This window comes from Bos grunniens, chromosome 10 (assembly GCF_055505025.1).
Source record: "Bos grunniens cultivar Pamir isolate PY7600 chromosome 10, Bosgru_T2T1.0, whole genome shotgun sequence".
In the NCBI taxonomy this organism is placed as follows: Eukaryota; Metazoa; Chordata; class Mammalia; order Artiodactyla; family Bovidae; genus Bos; species Bos grunniens.
Window position 1 is genome coordinate 44,467,773 of NC_141174.1, and position 14,229 is coordinate 44,482,001.

The 14,229-nt window shown below is 40.9% G+C and overlaps 1 long non-coding RNA gene and 1 pseudogene across 3 annotated transcripts in view; both read left to right on the plus strand.

Annotated features, from left to right (window-relative positions):
- Positions 1–3,461: 3,461 nt before the first annotated feature.
- LOC147364443 (uncharacterized) overlaps positions 3,462–14,229 on the plus strand; it is a 51,525-nt gene continuing 40,757 nt past the window's right edge. For all 3 annotated transcript variants that reach the window (XR_015134479.1, XR_015134480.1, XR_015134481.1), the window contains exons 1-2: positions 3,462–3,600; positions 8,200–8,318. This is a non-coding gene — a long non-coding RNA (uncharacterized LOC147364443). The remainder of the gene's footprint in view (positions 3,601–8,199; positions 8,319–14,229) is intronic.
- Positions 5,603–7,124, plus strand: LOC147364444 (TAR DNA-binding protein 43 pseudogene; annotated as a pseudogene).

The window sequence follows — 14,229 nt, forward strand, 5'->3', positions numbered from 1 at the left end:
GGATTTGTGTGAATTTGGGCAAGTCTCTCAATCCCTCAGAAGCTCTGTGTCATCTGTAAATTGTGGAAAGTACTACTTACCTCCTTTGGTTTTTCCATGTGAAATGAAAAGTGCTCTAAAAATTATATGATTCTTGAAAAATAATAAGTGGTACTTTTATATTTCAAACCTACAGGGAACCAGAGTGACCCTGTTATTCTTTCAGCCTTATTCAGGGGCTGCCGACCTGAGTGAGAGGTATACAGCATCATAAGTGTCTCTCTGCTGGTCTGCATGACTAGGGAGTTAACACTTCATGCCACCAAAAAAATGGTCCCTTAGTCATGCAACAAATTTACAGAAAAACTGCCCTCAAATCATGAAAAAAAAAATTCAAGGACCCACTGTTTTGACCTAGAGAACTTCTTTATAACCTTCCCCGGAAGAGTCTCTGTTCCTGACAGGCCCAGGCATGCACTGCTGCTGACTTTTGTCATTAAAATAATACAAAGCAAAAAAGAAAGAAAAGTCCTCAGAGAAAACAGCCTTTCCCCTCTACCTGGGCCATTCAGACTTTGCATGGGATGCTAACATATCCAGTTTTATAGCTGTTCACAGTAAGATTTAAAATATGAAAGAAATTAACCTGTCTCCCTACTTTCCCCTCCAATCTGTCATGATCAGCCTCAAAAATTGAGCTACTTGAACAGTGGTTGTTAAACTACTTTCTAAAAATCTAAAAAAATTAATTCTAAAATTGCTAAAGTCTTGTGTCTAGCAACCTGGCTTGGTTAGTGTTCCAAATTCACTTGCCAAGAAGCCACATACACAATCACAGGATTACAAAAGGTCAACACTAGATAGAACCTTCACATAAAAACCATCCCAAGCTTCTCATTTTAAAGCCTAGAAAAGTGAACCCAGAGAAGTTTCACCTAACATCACAGCTTAAGTGTCGGTGAAGATAAGACATTGTTTCCTAACTTTATGATCATGGTTTCCACCTTACTCAGACATGTCCAAGAGAAGGATCTGGTCTTTGGAAAAAAACAATAATTAACTTTGAAGATTTTTTTTTCAAAAGGTGTTCCTTTTTAAAAAGCTGTATCTAGAGGAATTTGCCAATTTAAGCCTAGTCAGGCATAGAACACTCCCCAACAAAGAATTCCTCAACATTCATCACCTTCCAAGAGGTAGATAAGTAAGCTGGCACAGCACTGCCTGTTACTCTAAAAATTGCCTCACCATTGGACAACCCTTCCTGCCCCAATTTTTTCCAGACATCAATGTAACTGCTGCCTGGTGCTTACCATCTATGTGTCGTGGTCTCTTCTAGGCAATGGAACACATTATTTCATTATTTCACTTGAGCATTATTTCACTTGATCATTATTTCACTTGAGCATCATAGATGCTCAAATGGAAAAGTCCTTGTTGCTGTTTTTCAGTTGCTAAGTCGTGTCTGACTCTTTGCAACTCCATGTCCTTCACAATGTCCCAGAGTTTGATCAAGCTCATGTCCATTGATATCCTTCTTAAATATCATTTACTCTCTCTGGTCAATGTTTTAATCCTCTCTCCAAGCATAGTAAACACTGTGATGTACCCATTACATGGATTCCACGTCAGGAAAGACTTTCTGCCCCTGATGCTGGGAGTGCTGTCAGCATATAGCCTTTGGCTGTCAGACCCTTCAGGATTTGCCTTGTCTGCAGAGATTTGCTTCACCCAGGAAGCACCTCCTCATCAAGTGATGGATCAGTGTGAGTATAAAGGCTTGGACAATTCAGCCCAACCTGGAATTGCTGTAAAGGGCCATTCTAGTACCAGAGATCCCCATGGCTCAGCCAGACCTGTCACTGGGCCTGCATCACAGACTTTTCTTTCTGCTATCCTGCTTCCTTCTCTTCCAATCCTCCCAAAGGTATTGATAGTAAGTGCACTGTTTAATTACACCCTGCTAACTAAGCTCCATCTCAGAATTTGCTTCCAGAGGAACCTGTTGTAGAATTGCCAGGTGAAATGCAGGTTGCCCAGCTAAACTTTAATTTCAGATAAAGAACAAAATTTTTAAATATAAATATGTCCCAGAAATGGCAGGGATATACTTATACTAGGGGCTTCCCAGATGGCTCAGTGGGTAAAGAATCTGCCTATAATGCAGGGAATGAGGAGAGTGAAAAAGTTTGCTTAAAGCTCAACATTCAGAAAACTAAGGTCATGGCATCCGGTCCCATCACTTCATGGCAGATAGATGGGGAAACAGTGGAAACAGTGGCTGACTTTATTTTTCTGGGCTCCAAAATCAATGCAGATGGCGACTGCAGCAATGAAATTAAAAGACGCTTACTCCTTGGAAGGAAAGTTATGACCAACCTAGACAGCATATTAAAAAGCAGAGACATTACTTTGCCAACAAAGGTCCGTCTAGTCAAGGCTATGATTTTTCCAGTGGTCATGTATGGATGTGAGAGCTGGACTATAAAGAAAGCTGAGTGCCAAAGAATTGATGTTTTTGAAGTGTGGTATTGGAGAAGACTCTTGAGAGTCCCTTGGACTGCAAGGAGATCCAACCAGTCCATCCTAAAGGAGATCAGTCCTGGGTGTTCATTGGAAAGACTGATGTTGAGGCTGAAACTCCAATACATTGGCCACTTGATGCGAAGAGCTGATTCATTGGAAAAGACCCTGATGCTGGGAAAAATTGAGGGCAGGAGGAGAAGGGGATGACAGAGGATGAGATGGTTGGATGGCATCATTGACTCGATGGACATGGGTTTGGTTGGACTCCAGGAGTTGGTGATGGACAGGGAGGCCTGGCATGCTGTGGTTCATGGGGTTGCAAAGAGTCAGACACGACTGAGCGACTGAACTGAACTGAACTGAACTGAATGCAGGATATGTGGGTTCAATCCCTGAGTCAGGAAGATCCCCTGGAAAATGAAATGGCAACCCACTCCAATATTCTTGCCTGAGAAATCCCATGGACCGTCCATGGTTACAGTCCAAAGGGTTGCAAAGAATCAGACATGACTGAGCGACTAAGCACATACTAAAAGTTTTATTTATCCAAAATTCATAATTTAACTGGGAGTTCTGTATTTATACTTGCTAAATCTGGCACCCCTAACATGAAGTGGTCCCAGAAAGAAGTCGCTGATGCAGCTTTGAAGTGGAATCATCCACCACCCTGTTTGTAACAGGGACCTCATGACTGACAGTGATTGAGCAAAAATAGCCAGTGAGACGAGATGATCCAATCGTTAAAGCTTTCACTGGTGGGAAACTGGAATGATGTAGCAGTGGGAATGGAATGCATCAGCTAGTGTTATGTATCAGGTGTTACAGATCATGAAGAAACAGGGAATCAAAGGATCATGAAATCAGGTGGCTCTTGCTAAGGAAAAAAGATAATAAACAGGTGAGAGCAATTGCCAACTGAAAGCTACGTGGAAAGCCCAGGGCCTCCTTAACAGCACGCAAAGAGGCTCTTGACTTCTGCAGTGGAAGGCAGAGAAAGCTGAAGACCAGACCGCGGACTTGAAGATCAGCTCCAAAGAAGCTTTTTTGCAAGCTTCAAAGAAAATTAAACTCCCAACAAAAGAAGGTCGCCACACCAAGGTGAGGACCTGGCCAGGAAAATGTTGGGACTCTGCTATTTGGAATGGGGCTATAAGGGTCGGCTGTTTCCAAGTTGCTGTTTGTGGTCATTTAGAAATAATGGGGAAATTCAAGGATGCATTAGATCAAGTTTGTTGGCAAATTTATTTTCTGTAAAAGGCTTGATAATAAATATTTAGGTTCTGTGGGCCACACCATCTCGTTGCAACTCCTGAATTCTGCTGCTGTGGCTAAAAAACTCACAAACAATAGGTCAATGAGTGAGCATGGCTGATTCCAATATAGCTTTGTTTATGGACGCTGACATTTGAATTTGATCATTTTATGTGTTACAAAATGGTTTTAACTATTCTTTTTAAAGATGACTTTTAAAAATAAATCTATTTTTGTCTGTGCTGGGTCTTCACTGCCGTGCACCGGCTTTCTCTAGTTGTGGCGAGCAGGAACTACTCCTCCTCGCAGTGCACAGGTTTCATACTGCCGTGGTTTCTCTTGTGGAGCACAGGCTCTAGGCCCACGGGCTCCAGTAGCTGTGGTTCACAGGCTTAGCTGCCCTGCGAAGTGTGGAATTTTTCTGGACCAGGGATTCTTTACCACTGGACCACCAGAGAAGTCCTGGTTTTAACTATTTAAAAATGTAAAAACCATTCTTAGCTTGCAGACTGCACAAAAAAGGTGTGGGCTGGGTTTGACCTACACGTAGTTTCAGATTGCTGAAACCTGATACAATTTCATGATTTATAATAAATATATATTGGTCTTTATCTACTTTCTGGCATAGAGCTCCTAGACCACAAAATTTCCTGTGATGAGCGCCATTAAAGTGTCTTTTGTTAATGAAGTGACTTTTGGAAAGCCCCTAGGTAACATGAACACAGGGACCGCTTACCAGTATAGCCAGCTGTGATTAGAGGGTTGGAACTTTCAGTCCCACCGCAGCCTCCAGGGAGGGGAATGGAGTTGGAGGTTGAATCAATCACAAGTGGCAAATGATTTAATCAATCATGCCTATATGATGAAGTCTCCATAAAAACCCAAAAGGACACGGTTTGGAGAACTTCTATGTTGGTGAACATGTGGAGATGTGGGGGGCGGTGGGTGGGGGCGGCATGAAAACTCCAAGTCCTTTTTGTACGCCTTGCCCTATGCATCTCTTCCATCCAGCTATTCCTGAGTTTTATTTTATAATGGTAACCTAGTAAGGAAAATGTTCCTCTGAATTCTGTGAGATGCTGTTGCAAATTAGTCTCAACCAAGGAGGAAGCCACTGGAACTTCAGAAGCACAGGCAACTATCTGGACTTGGGTTTGGCATCTGAAGCAGGAGCACCTGTGCGGGACTGAGCCCTTAGCTGGGGGCTCTTGTGCTATCTCCAGGTAGATGATGTCAGAACTGAGTAGAATTTTAAGACACCAATGAATAGCCAAGAATTTTGTAGTGCAAGAAAACTCCCACACGTCTGGTGTCAGAAGTCCTCTGTTTTGTTGTAGTGTGAAAGTAAAAGAAAAAGCTAGAAAACTGAATTTTCCCTTATTCACCTGGGTTAAGTCATGCTATCCCGAGTGGTAATTTTTCTTTCTTATATATACAGAGATCCACTCTTTTATATTCTTTTCCCATATAGATCATTACAGAGTATTGAGTAGAGTGCTACCATAGTAAGTCCTTATTATTTATCAATGTTCAAATGGTACTTATATTTAAGAACATTTTATTGCTAGAGGATGGAGGTCATAGTGTCAACTTAAAAATTGTTGCACAGACCATGGTGGTTGGCAACATCAGTGTCATGAGAGTTCACTTGAGTGCTGACTGTGAGATGTGTACCAAATGCTTCACATGTATTATCTGATATAGTTCTCATAGAAAGTCCATAAGGTATAAATGTTATCCACCTTTTCCAGACTAAAAGATATTAAGAAACTCACTCTAACTCAGTTTTTAAATGGTGAAATTAAGATTCAAATTGGAGACGTCAGATACCAGAGCCCACACTCTGAGTAACTGCTCTTTCCTGCCTTTCAGAAAGAAGCCTAGGGGTGCGGTAGCGAAGTGGTAGCCAGACTGCTCTAGGATTCCTCGCTGCTTCGGTTTTCTTGTCGGGCTTCCTAGCAGAAAGGCAAGCAAAGATGTCTGAATATATTCGGGTAACCAAAGATGACGATGACGAGCCCGTTGGCATACCATCATAAAATGATGGGACAATGCAGCCCAGCTTCTAGGGGCACGTGGTCTGCACTACAGGAAGCCAGTGTCTCAGTGTATGAGAGGTGTCCATCTGGTAGGAGGTATTCTGCGTGCCCCTAATGCCGGCTGAGGGAATCTGGTGTACGATGTCAGCTATCACAACAATAACAAAAGAAAAATGGATGCTTCATCAGCAGTGAACATGAAAAAAGTAGTCCAGAAATAGTGTTGGGTCTCCCATGGAAAACAGCAGGACCTAAAAGAGTATTTTAGTACCCTTGGAGAGGGTCTTAGGGTTCAGGTCAAGAAAGATTCTAAAACTGGTCATTCAGGGACTTCCTTGGTGGCCCAGTGCTAAGACTCTGCACTCCCAATACAGAGGGCCTGGGTTCGATCCCTGTTAAGGGAATTATTAATAGATCCCACATACCACGACTAAAAATTCACATGCTGCAACTAATAAAACCCAACACAGCCAAATAAATGCATATTTTAAAAACTGGTCATTTGAAAGGATTTGACTTTGTTCATTTTATGGAATATGAAACCCAGGTAAAAGTCATGTCACAGCAACATGTGATAGATGGACAACAGTGTGACTGTAAACTTCCAAATTCTAAGCAAAGCCCAGAGGAGCCTTTGGGAAGCAGAAAGGTGTTTACTGGGTGCTGTACAGAGGACATGACTGCTGATGAGCTGCGGCAGTTCTTTTGCCAGTACGGGGAAGTGGTAGACGTCTTCAATCCCATGCTGTTCAGGGCTTTTGCCTAGTTCCATTTGCAGATGATCAGGTTGCCCAGTCTCTCTGTGGAGAGGACGTGACCATTCAAGGAATCGACATACATATATCCAAGGCTGAACCTGAACACGGTAGCAACAGACAGCAGTGGAAGACGTGGTGGTGATCCAGGTGGCTTTGGGAGTCAGAATGGATTCGGTAGATCAGCAGTAGAGAGGGCAGAGCTGGTTTGGGAAATAATCCAGGTAGTAATATGGGCAGATGGATGAATGTTGGTGGTTTTAGCATTAGTCCAGCAATGATGGCTGCAGCCCAGGCAGCTCTGCACAGCAGCTGGGGTATGATGGGCATGTTAGCCAGTCACCAGAACCAGCCAGGGCTGTCAGGTCATAACCAAAGCCAAGGCAACATGCAGAGAGAGCCGAGTCAGGCTTTGGGTACTGGAAATAACTTTTAGAGTGGTTCTAATTCAGGTGCAGCAATTGGTTGGAGATCAGCATCAAATGCAGGGTCAGGCAGTGGTTTTAATGTAGGCTTTGGCCCAAGCATGGATTCTGAATCTTCTGGCTAGGGAATATTGACTTTGGGTTATGGTTAGTTGGTATAAACTGGTGGGAATTCAAATTTTTCTAAACGCATGGTAAATATATTGTAAAATACGTATTTAAGAATTTTTAAAATTGGCTTCTTCAGTGTGGAGTATATTCAGCAGTATATCTGGCATTTTTCTTTAGAAAAAGAGCTAAATGAATTTTAGAAGTTTTGTTACATAAAGGGTTGAAGTATTGAGTGTTTGAAAGTGAACTGCTATTAACCTGACTGATAAACCAACACACTACAAAATGTTTCTCCTGCAATATTTTATCCATGGACTTGTGAAGTGAATTATTTGCATGTTCAAAATGGAAACCATTGATTAGAACTATGTTTTTCTTGTTTTCATTCAAATCCCACCATATCACTTTTTTCCCTTGGGAAATCTCCTCTTTGGAGAGCATGGTATCACAGTGCTTGGTTCTTTTGTTTTTGTTTTTTTAGCCCTTGTCTCCTTCATATACAAAAGTACAATACAAAGCCTTCATTTAATCTTTCCAGTTCATCTCATTTCAAATGTTTATGGAAGAAGCACTTTGCTGAAAGTAGTGCTGTAAATAATTCTACCACAGGAATACTTCTGTCTGCATGCTTTCTCATTCAAGAATTCTTATCACGCTGCACAGGCTGCATCTTTGATAATAAGTGTCACATTTTTATACACTACTCTTTATTTCATGGGCTTGTATCAATGCTGTGAATGCAAGGCTGGGATATAGAACCAGAGGCCTGTTAAAACTTTTGAAACCTTGTGTGGAATTGATGATGGTGACAGAATGAGCGAGGAAAGGAAAGAGCCTGTGCAGAGATTTGGTGGTGCATAATGGATATTTTGTAACTTGTGTTACAAAAAAGACACAAGATGTGTCTCTCAGTCCTGTGGCTTTGGTAAGAGAGTGTGCTGAGAGCAGTGATAGCAAATAACATACAAATGTTTTTTGCATTCAAAGGACATCTGCATCTGTTGGAAGACTTTTAGTTTTGTTCTTAGTTAACCTACGTTAGCTGAATGTGTTAAGTCAAACGATGTTTGTCAACTACTGTGAATGCTGTATGGCGTGTGTTCTCTTCTGTCACAGATCTGTAAGTGTGGTAATGTGAACTGAAGCTGAGGGGCTGAGAACATGTACTGAGCCTATGGTGTGCTTTGCAGGAGTACTTGGAAGCAGAGTTCACTAGTGACTCACGGTGTCTCCAAGTAAGTTCAGATGTCTGTTGCTTACCCATAAGAAGGCTGCGTGCTGCAGCTCTCTCTCCTGTGCTTGGATGCTTTTTTACAAGAGTTGTCAATGTTGGAAATTCTTAAATAACACTGATTTAAGTAATAATGTGTATTTGGTTTGCAGCCCTGAATGCAAAGAATTCAAAGCAGATAATTCTCCTTTTTTGACCCTTTTGAGATGAAATTTTCATGAAGTTTCTTGGCAATAGTTTATTTTGCTTCAAATAAACTTATTTGAAAAGTTGTCTGAAGTCAAATGGATTTATCACTTGTCATACATAGACAGCTGATACACAGATTCAACTGCTATTTGTTCTTGCATTGCCCCAAATGAAAAGTTTTTGTTTTGCTTTTTCAAATCTAGTTTTTAATGTCTAGGTGACTGCAGCTAAAATGGTAAGCAGTACCCTCTAGCTTTTTCTTAGTGCCTCTGTGCATATGGGTGCTGTTCTATTTGCATGGTCTATATAAATCTCCTTTGAGAAATCATGACTTCTAAAAATACTATTTGAAGGAGTGGGCAAAACAATGTTAATTATTTTAAAATGCTTCATAGCAAAACTTGTCAATTGAAATGCAAGGAATGTCAGCACCTTTCTAGTTGGGGATTAATTGCAATAAGGATAAAGTAGAAGAAACCACAAATTATCTTTTGCCTGAAATCTGTCAAGAAGCCTGATAGCTTTAAGAACTAGCAAAGTGGGTTGTCTATCTGTGGAAGTGTTAAGCGAAATGGTCTTTGTCTTCCAAAAGTGAGGAAATAGAGTAATATTGATAAAGGTGTAAACGTGTTAGTTAGTTGCTCAGTTGTGTCTGACTCTTTGCAACCCTGTGGGCTATAGCCTGCCAGGCTCCTCTGTCCATGGAATTCTCCAGGCAAGAATACTGGAGTGGATTGCCATTCCCTTCTCCAGGGGATCTTCCCAACCCAGGGATCCAACACAGGCCTCCTGCATTGCAGGCAGATTCCTTTACTGTCTGAGCCAATGGAAAAGTGAACACTATTGATAAAATAGCTTACAAAACTCAGACACTCGAGATGCATTGTTAAGTATGTAAAAGCAGTAATATATTGCTTCTCTATTGTACTTAAATTGTAACTAACTTCTGTGAGAGTCCAGCTCCTTTTCTAATGGAAGAATGACAGTTTTTGTGTTGATAATTTACTTAATGCCCTTATCTAATTAGATTATGATAAATTTGTCATTTTACAAGTTACCTGTTAAAATTTTATAAATGAAGCCATCCTTCAGACTTATGGTCACCACATCGTTTTATTCAGTTTCCTCAGTAAAAGGATTTTGCCTTGATTTAATTTTTTTCTGCATCTAAACTGCATGATTTCCAAACCTTGTACTACATGATTTTTACATTTTAGCACTTGCACTATTATCCAGCAGAAGTAACATGGTAACACTTAAAATGATATTCAGGGACCTCCAAAGACTAAACAGACAAACCTTCCAAGAGCTCAGGGTAAGTTAACTTTGTCAAGGTCATGGTTTTAATCCCTTATTAACACTTGCGTAAATCTGGTTACCAGTCTTAGAACGATTTGAATGTTGAGAACAACCATCTATTAGCATGTTTATGGTATGACAAAGCTATGGGTAGTTAATTATACATTACAAAAAAATTGTTTTGAAGTTTAAACTATTTGGCAAAGATTTGTTTTTAAAGTGTATTTGGTTATCTAAACGCATTCATTCCAAAACTTTTTTCTGAACCAGTTGAATAAAAATTTTTGTTGCCACCACAAAAAAAAAAAAAAGGGGGCCTAGGATCCCTCCATTCTTTCTAGCTCCTTTGATCCTTCCAGTACAGTAGAAAGGCTAAAGGCACAGCTACATGACAGAGGTTTCCTGTCTTATTTGGTTAGTTTCATTCCTAAGAGTCTGGAGATGAAATAAATACCGGCAACCTGCTTCATTTGGCGGAAGAGGTAGCCATCTTTCTGTTTGATTTCTCTCTTTCTCTTTACCCTGCCCCTCTTCTGCTCTAGATGTACTCTGGCTAATGCAAACATAGGCCCTCCATCTTCCCTTTGGTTCCTATTAGAAGTACAGAGTCCAAACTCAGTCTCTAGGCCACATAGTCGCCAGGCCAACAAATCCGAGCAAGGTGTGGAGGCGTGGAATACGACTTTATTTTTTTTTTTTTTCCTAATTTTATTTTATTTTTAAACTTTACATAATTGTATTAGTTTTGCCAAATATCAAAATGAATCCGCCACAGGTATACATGTGTTCCCCATCCTGAACCCTCCTCCCTCCTCCCTCCCCATACCATCCCTCTGGGTCATCCCAGTGCACTAGCCCCAAGCATCCAGTATCGTGCATCGAACCTGGACTGGCAACTCGTTTCTTACATGATATTTTACATGTTTCAATGCCATTCTCCCAAATCTTCCCACCCTCTCCCTCTCCCACAGAGTCCATAAGACTGTTCTATACATCAGTGTCTCTTTTGCTGTCTCATACACAGGGTTATTGTTACCATCTTTCTAAATTCCATATATATGCGTTAGTATACTGTATTTATGTTTTTCCTTCTGGCTTACTTCACTCTGTATAATATGCTCCAGTTTCATCCACCTCATTAGAACTGATTCAAATGTATTCTTTTTAATGGCTGAGTAATACTCCATTGTGTATATGTACCACTGCTTTCTTATCCATTCATCTGCTGATGGACATCTAGGTTGCTTCCATGTCCTGGCTATTATAAACAGTGCTGCGATGAACATTGGGATACACGTGTCTCTTTCCCTTCTGGTTTCCTCAGTGTGTATGCCCAGCAGTGGGATTGCTGGATCATAAGGCAGTTCTATTTCCAGTTTTTTAAGGAATCTCCACACTGTTCTCCATAGTGGCTGTACTAGTTTGCATTCCCACCAACAGTGTAAGAGGGTTCCCTTTTCTCCACACCCTCTCCAGCATTTATTATTTGTAGACTTTTGGATCGCAGCCATTCTGACTGGTGTGAAATGGTACCTCATAGTGGTTTTGATTTGCATTTCTCTGATAATGAGTGATGTTGAGCATCTTTTCATGTGTTTGTTAGCCATCTGTATGTCTTCTTTGGAGAAATGTCTATTTAGTTCTTTGGCCCATTTTTTGATTGGGTCGTTTATTTTTCTGGAGTTGAGCTGTAGGAGTTGCTTGTATATTTTTGAGATTAGTTGTTTGTCGGTTGCTTCATTTGCTATTATTTTCTCCCATTCTGAAGGCTGTCTTTTCACCTTGCTAATAGTTTCCTTTGATGTGCAGAAGCTTTTAAGGTTAATTAGGTCCCATTTGTTTATTTTTGCGTTTATTTCCAATATTCTGGGAGGTGGGTCATAGAGGATCCTGCTGTGATGTATCTCAGAGAGTGTTTTGCCTATGTTCTCCTCTAGGAGTTTTATAGTTTTTGGTCTTACGTTTAGATCTTTAATCCATTTTGAGTTTATTTTTGTGTATGGTGTTAGAAAGTGGTCTAGTTTCATTCTTTTACAAGTGGTTGACCAGATTTCCCAGCACCGCTTGTTAAAGAGATTGTCTTTAATCTATTGTATATTCTTGCCTCCTTTGTCAAAGATAAGGTGTCCATATGTGCGTGGATTTATCTCTGGGCTTTCTATTTTATTCCATTGATCAATATTTCTGTCTTTGTGCCAGTACCATACTGTCTTGATAACTGTGGCTTTGTAGTAGAGCCTGAAGTCAGGTAGGTTGATTCCTCCAGTTCCATTCTTCTTTCTCAAGATCGCTTTGGCTATTCGAGGTTTTTTGTATTTCCATATAAATTGTGAAATTATTTGTTCTAGCTCTGTGAAGAATACCGTGGAATACGACTTTAGTAGGAAAGCTGGCTGACTGAGAAGATGGCAGACTAGTGTCTCAAAATACCCATTTATCAGGGTCAGGATGCCAGGCTCTCTTGTAGAACAGAGATGGAGGTGGGGGGCAGTGAGGAAATAAAGTAAAAAGGCAGAATGCAGAAGGAGAGGCAGTGAAGAAGCAAAGTAAAAAGGGGCAATCAGACTTGCAAAACAGCTCCAGGAACTGCCAATTTCTGGAAGGAATGTGTTAATCTCTTCTCTCCTGTAGGTAATCACAGATGTGCAGGGTCAGACTATCTCCCTATGAGCTGAGCAAAGACAATTTAGTCCAGCAGTCAGGCAGAAGGGCTGGGTTTTCTGAGGCACTGCATTCTATATGGTTATAATTACAACAGCACCAAAAAGCAAGTCAAAAACATTTCCAACATGGAATCAGAATTGGATCTTCTCTGCAACTTTAGTATGGTATATCATGTCCGTCCTTTTACTTTTAATCTGTGAGTAGGAAGATACCCTGGAAAAGGAAAGGACAACCTGCTCCAGTATTCTTGCCTGGAAAATTCCATTCACAGAGGATGCTGGTGTGCTACAGTCCATGGGGTTGCCAAAGAGCTGGACATGGGAGCATGTGTACTCAGTACAGGATATCATACTGAAATCTTTTTTTGTAGGCAGAATGTATTTAAGTTGTGGTTTCCCCCCAGTCTACTACTCCCTCTGAATTGAGGTACTTAAACAGGGACTAGTAAACTATAGCCTGGCAGACAGCCTGTTTTTGTAAATAATAATTTATTGAATCATAACCACATCCATTTCTTTGTTTTGACTGCGGCTACTTTTATGCTACAGCAAAACAGTTATGTCGTTGCAGCAAAGACTTCATAACTGGCAAAGTTTTCTTAAACTAGCCCTTTAAGAAAAGGTTTGCTGATCTTTGGTTTACACCATTTACATCTAATGGGAGAAGGCAATGGCAACCCACTCCAGTACTCTTGCCTGGAAAATCCCATGGGCGCAGTCCATGGGGTCGCTGAGGGTTGGACACGACTGAGAGACTTCACTTTCACTTTTCACTTTCATGCATTGGAGAAGGAAATGGCAACCCACTCCAGTGTTCTTGCCTGGAGAATCCCAGGGACGGCGGAGCCTGGTGGGCTGCTTGCTGTCTATGGGGTTGCACAGAGTTGGACATGACTGAAGCGACTTCGCAGCAGCAGCAGCAGCATTGATCAACAAGGCTGGTTTACATCTACCTTCTTGCTGTTGTCTAATGTGTCCTTTCTTCCCCTTTTCTCACTTGCTGCTGTCTTATGGACAAGTGAAAACTTTTTATAGCTTCACCTTATTTCCTTTATTCACTTAGTAGTTATTAGTTCTTTTGTGTTATTTCACTTTAGTTTATACTGTGTATCTTTATCACAGTCTACCTTCAATAATACACTATTTTATACTCAATGTAAGAACTTTCACAACATATTTTCATTCCCCTTTCCTGGCCTTTTTGATATTGTTGTCATGTATTTCACCAGGACATATGTTATAAAACCAGAAATGTTTGTATTGTATTATTTTTGTTGAAGCAAGGTGATTCTCTTTTAAAGAGAGCTAAACAGTGAGGTAAACGTTTTATATAATTTCCCAGTGTAGTTTTCACTACTGGTGCTCTTCTCTGTCTGTGTAGAACCAGACCTCCTGTGGTACCATTTTCTTTTGGCCTCATGGACTGACTTCCTTTACTTTTCTTTCACATTTCTTTTATATGGATCTACTGGTAACAAATTCTTTGACCTTTTGCATAGTTCAGTTCAGTCCAGTCACTCAGTCGTGTCCAACTCTTTGCGACCCCATGAATCGCAGCACACCAGGCCTCTCTGTCCATTATCAACTCCCAGAGTTCACCCAAACTCATGTCCATGGAGTCGGTGATGCCATCCAGCCATCTCATCCTCTGTCGTCCCCTTCTCCTCCTGCCCCCAATCCCTCCCAGCATCAGAGTCTTTTCCAATGAGTCACCTCTTCACATGAGGTGGCCAAAGTACTGGAGTTTCAGCCTTAGCATCATTC